This window comes from Bos javanicus, chromosome 21 (genome assembly GCF_032452875.1).
Source record: "Bos javanicus breed banteng chromosome 21, ARS-OSU_banteng_1.0, whole genome shotgun sequence".
Lineage (NCBI taxonomy): Eukaryota > Metazoa > Chordata > Mammalia > Artiodactyla > Bovidae > Bos > Bos javanicus.
This window is the reverse complement of record NC_083888.1, coordinates 33,100,315-33,106,354: the sequence shown is the minus strand read 5'-3', so window position 1 is coordinate 33,106,354 and position 6,040 is coordinate 33,100,315.

Sequence of the window (6,040 nt, the reverse complement as noted above, 5' to 3'; positions counted from 1 at the left end):
AACAGACTGTCATTTTGGGAAAAACAAAATCGTGGACCGTAAGCAGATGTGCACTTTATATAAGTGACAGGGACACAGCCAGCAGGGTTGGACCCTGCCCTGGAACCCAGGCCCCCTGCTTCCTGGTGTCATCCTCATGAGCTTTGCTGTGCCTGAGATGGGGCCTCGGTGTCTGTGCCTGCCTCCGCAGCAGCATACTCCAGAGATAACAAGCTCTGCCCCAGGAGTCCTCCGCTACCCTGCCTTTGACCGACTGCTATCTGGTGGCTGCGTGTGGAGGAGCTTGTTTGACTGGAGCTGAAGTTGGGGCTGGCTTCTGGCCCTCTTGCCTTCCAGGCTGGTGTGAGTGGGTACCCCGCTGCATGCCCTCAGACCGCTGAAGGGTAGAAATGCCTTGGAAGGGCCTTGGGGTGGACCATTAAGAAGGCTGAGCACCAAAAAATTGATGCTTTCAAAATGTGGTGTTGGAGAAGACTCTTGAGAGTCCCTTGGACTGCGAGGAGATCAAACCAGTCAATCCTAAAGGAAATCAACCGTGAATATTCATTGAAAGGGCTGATACTGAAGCTGAAGCTCCAATACTTTGACCACCTGATTCAAAGAGCCGATTCATTGGAAAAGACCCTGATGCTGGGAAAGATTTCGGGCAGGAGGAGAAGGGGATGACAGAGGATGAGATGGTTGGGTGGCACCACCGACTCAATGGACATGAGTTTGAGCAAGCTCCGACAGACTCTGGGAGATGGCGGACAGGGAAACCTGATGTGCTGCAGTCCATGGGGTCGCAAAGAGTCATACACAGCTGAGCGACTGAACAACAGGAGGCCTGCTGGTGGTAACCAAGGCTGCCTCCAGCAGCTTCCTAGAGCCTTCGTCTCTGTAGCACCTGACCAAGTGATCCTTTGGGATAAAATTGCCTTAGGGCACTGAAGAAAAGAACCAACTTCTTTTGCTGGGTTGGGGGTCGGGCATGGAGAGGCCCTGGATGACTGAAATCCAGAGGCAGCCCCAAAGTTCTGTTTAAGTGGATTCTGACTTGTTCTATTCACATCACCCTTCCTTTCCCTCAGCAACCTCCTAACGAATGGCGAGGCTTCCAGTTTTTAAAAAGATCTTTTTGTCTATGCTGCATACAGCATGTGGAATCTTAGTTCGCCAACCAGGGATGGAACCCACGCACCCTGCATTGGAAGCTCGGAGTCTTAAGCCCTGGACCACGAAGGACGTCCCCTGAGACTTCCAGTTTTAGCAGAAAGTGCTGCAGAATGCTTGCTGTGTGCAAGGCTCTGTGCTGAGCACTTTAAGGAGGACAGTTGCTCAGGAAACCTGCTATAAGATGCCTGTTTAAAAATGTCACAGTAGAGAAGTTCATAGGCCTGTCGAACTGCTCAGAGCAGGACTGAGCCATGTTGACTGGAAGGAAAGAGATGACCCAAGGACGTGGGCCAGCTGGGAGTCCACCACTCCATCATGGCAGTCCTGCATTCTGAAGGAATGAGGATCTGGATAAATGGGCAGGGCCCGGAGAGCCCACGTGTTCCCTGAGCCACGCTGGAGCAGAGGAGAGGACAGTTAGGGCCCTGGCTGCATTTATCCCATCTGCCAGCGGGGTGCTGAGGTGGGACTGACAACCACCGCCTTCCCCAGGAAAAAGCTCTTGAAGTTGTCATCATCTTGGGTAGGCATGTTTCTCAGAGAAGGTGCTAGCTTCGCTGATGATTTTTATAGAATTCTGGAAGCTTGGCAGAATCGAACATTTGGTCTGAAATTCTCGCTGTTTGGAGTCTCTCTAGGCTGCCATGGCTGCTGCTGGGCAAGAGGCGGAAGTCTCCGAGGCCCTGCCTCCGCTCTGGACCAACTCCAGCTCATCCTCCACACAGCTGATGTGTCTCCCTGCCACCTCCCCCTGACCTCCAGGCAGTATCTTCTTGGCCTTCTGTGATCTGGCCCCTGTCTACTTCCTAGCTCCGCCCCTACCACACACCAGCTCTGCGGGTCTCCCTGTCTTCTTGCCAGACTGGACAACCTTGGCTGAGCTTGTTGCTTCTTGCCTTTGCATATGCTTTTCCACTTTTACTGGAAGATCATTCTTCTCCTGGCTGCTTCCCGCACACCTCCAGATTTACCTGGATGCCACTGCCTTTGGAAAGCCTTGCCTGGCCAACTCAGGCAGGAGAGGGCGGTCCTAGCCCAGGTTCCCATTGTGCCCCATCTTATTTATTATACCATGGAATTGCAGCAGTAAGTCTGTGTCTCCCTGAAACTGGGATCTCCTGGAAGGCAGGAGTTGTCCTGTTCCTTACAAAACCTGGGAAGTCATTCCAAGCTTTTTGTACAGGCGGGATTTTTAAAAGCTGTGTATTGGGGGCTGGAGGGGGATGAAGGAGGGGCTGTCTTGCTCCTTTGTCACCCAACCTAGGAGCCATAAAAGCAAAGACAGATAAATTTGACTACAGAAAAACAATTCCACCTAGCAGTAGCCCAAAGGCAAGGTTCCCAGATGGCACAGTGGTAAGGAATCTGCCTGCCAATGCAGGAGACACAAGAGACTGGGTTCAATCCCTGGGTTGGGAAGATCTCCAAAGAGGTTATATCAATTTACACTCCTACCAGCAAAGTATGAGGGTGCCATTTTCTCACCTTCACCAACCTAGTAAGTTGAAAACCCTCATTTCAGCTAGAAATCCCCTCCCTTTCCAGAACCACGGGTGTGGCCGAGGCCTTCAGCACAGCCTGGCTTCCCTGACTTAGCCTCTGGCTTCCTCCCCGACTCCAGCTTCTCAAGTCTCCAGTCTGTCCTGCATGTTCCATGCAGCAGGTCTTTACTGCACTCCACGCTCACCATGAGGCTGCCCTGCTGTCCAGCTCCTGACCCCCCAGCATGCAGAGTCCAGGACCCCACCCAAGTACCCACATAAACAGCGTGTCTCCACCCTCTGCCTCTGTTCTCACTACGCTGGCCCTCCAGCCTGAGTGCCACTCCCTCCAAAAGGCATCGCCTGGGTGCTTCTCAATTCTGAAAACTCATCTCAGTGTGACATTTTATCTGAACAAGTCTATTACGGAAGCATTGCATACAATAGTAAAGGACTGAAAACACTCGCCATGTAACAACTAAAGGCTGGTTAATGTGGTCCAGTGGTTAAGAACCTGCCTTGCAATGCAGGGGACGTGGTTATTGATCCCTGGTCAGGGAACTGAGATCCCACATGGCGTGGAGCAGCTGAAGCCAGAGTGCTGCAAGTACTGAGCCCACATGCCACAACCAGAGAGTCCAGGTCCCGCAGCAAAGATCCTGCGTTCTGCAACTAAGACCCGACCCAGCCAAATAAGAGAATATATTTTTTAAAAGGTTGGTTAAATAAATCAGGGTCATCCTTGCACTGGAACATCACACAGCCACAGTGAGGAAGCTCTCTAGGTTTGACCAGGGAAGATGTCCGAGATACATTATTAAACAAAACGCAAGATGGAGAATAATATATATTGCATATTAGCTTGTGTATTAAAAAAGCGAGAGAAAATGAGTATCTATTTGCTAGAATACCTATTGAAAAACAAGAATTCAGTCCATTGTTTGCCTCTCAGCAGGGGAGCTGAGTGGTTGAGAAACAAAGGTAGGCAGCTGACTTCATTTTAAGTTTTGAGCCAGATGAATATATTATCCACCACGAAAGCCGTAAATACATATGTTTTTTAAAGGGTTCCCTCTGCCCTTTATCCAGAAGTTGTTAAAAATGACTTGGCAGGGAGTTGATGCAAAGGACTTGGCAGGGGTATCTGGAGATTTCCATTAAGGCCTTTGGAATAGAAATGGTCTGTTTTTCTTGTCATGAGCTAATAATAGAGGAAGATGACATCTGAGTATCCCTGGGTGCTCCTTATAAGTTTTTGAGGTCCCTGATCTCAAGGAGCTAACGGTCTTATGGGAAGAAGACTCAAGGCCTTAAAACTTAAAACAATCAAGTGATGGAGAAGTGAAACTGTGTGACTTAGACTCTAAGTGCTGTGATTCAGAACTGAGAAGCAGCCAGGCGATGCCTTTTGGAGGGAGTGGCACTCAGGCTGGTGCTCCCTGGAGGGCCAGTGTAGTGAGAACAGAGGCAGAGGGTGGAGACACGCTGCCACGTGTTGAAGGTACCTGGGTGGGGTCCTGGACTCTGCGTGCTGGAGGTCAGGAGCTGGACAGCAGGGCAGCCTCATGGTGAGCATGGAGTGGGATAAAGATCTGCTGTTGGAGCATGCAGGACAGACTGGAGACTTGAGAAGCTGGAGTCGGGGAGGAAGCCAGAGGCTAAGTCAGGGAAGCCAGGCTGTGCTGAAGGCCTGGGCCACACCCGTGGTTCTGGAAAGGGAGGGGATGCAAAAGAGTTTTTTCCTTCATGATGTGAAGGAAAATCAGCAAGACTAAGGTGTTAGGCTTCCCTTGTAGCTCAGTTGGTAAAGAATCTGCCTGCAATACAGGAGACCTGGGTTCAGTTCCTGGGTTGAGAAGATCCCCCGGGGAAGGAAATGGCAACCCACTCCAGTATTCTTGCCTGGAGAATCCCATGGACTGGGAAGCCTGGTAGGCTATAGGCCATGGGGTCGAAAGAGTCGGGCACAACGGAGCAACTACACCACCACCACAGAAAGTGTTAAAACCACAGTCCTTGTGGCAAGTAGGGGGAAGGAGAACTTAATGACAATTGTGCCATGGTGGTGCAAGACTTATTAACGGTTCCCAGTCCCACCCACTAAAAAGAATTTTGCTTTGGGACTTCCCTGGTGACGCAGTGGTTAAGAGTCCTCCTTCCGACACAAGGGATGCTGGTTCGATCCCTGATGGAGGAACCAAGGTCTCACACGCCGCAGGGCAACTAAGCCTGAGCACCTCAATGAGAGAACCCACACACCGCAACCTGAGCCCTGAGCCCGCACACTCTAGAGCCCCTGCTCTGCAACGGGAGAAGCCAGCACGTCACAACTAGAGAAAGCCTGCTCGCCACAACGAAGACCCAGCCCCAGACCAGCTTATCACAGTGTTTTCTCAGGATTGTTCAGCCTGCCCTCATGGTTCCTGAGCATTTTGTGTAGAATTTGGGGAAAAATGGATTGAGATATAGAACTGAGGAGATGGGAAGAAAGGGGAAGGAATCTTACTTTTTGGGTTGGTCCCAGAGTCTCCTTTACTGTGACAGATTCTGGTAATGGGTAAAGGGAGAAAAAAGGAAAGCGTGGAGCAGAGACTTGGGGAACTTCATCCTGAAGACCTGAGAGGAGCCAAGTGGAGGGAGGCCCGCAGAGCCATGCAGGTGGCCAGAAGTTGGGCTACAGTTTGGGAATTGACTTAATAGAGTTTCCGAACTGCTAAGAGGTGCAAGGAGGTGGGGATGGGGAGTAAAAGGATTTTTGAGGAAGGTTGCTGAGGATTGTGAGTTTGACAGACTTTAATGTTCTTCAAGAAACTCAAGTAAAGATTGGGTATTTATTTATATTGAAGTATAGTTGATTTACAATATTGGTTTCAGGGATACAACACAGTATTTTTATAAATTATACTCCATTTAAAGTTATTATTTAAAATGGCTATATTCTCTGTGCTGTGCAATATATCCTTGTGGCTTATTTATTTTATACATTGTAGTTCCCTGATAGCTCAGTTGGTAAAGGATCCACCTGCAGTGCAGGAGACCCCGGTTCGATTCCTGGGTCGGGAAGATCCACTGGAGAAGGGATAGGCTACCCACTCCAGGATTCTTGGGCTTTCCTTGTGGCTCAGCTGGTAAAGAATCTGCCTGCAATGAGGGAGGCCCGGGTTTGATCCCTGGGTTGGGAAGATCCCCTGGAGAAGGGAAAGGCTACTCACTCCCGTATTCTGGCCTGGAGAATTCCACGGACTGTATAGTTCATGGGGTCTCAAAGAGTTGGACACGACTGAGCAACTTTCACTGTAGTTTTGAAACAGGAGGGAAGGGGGCCGGGCACAACCTTTAAAGAATAACATAGCTCAAGGATATGACATAAACTGATTAGAACCAAATAGGTCCAAGGTGGTGGA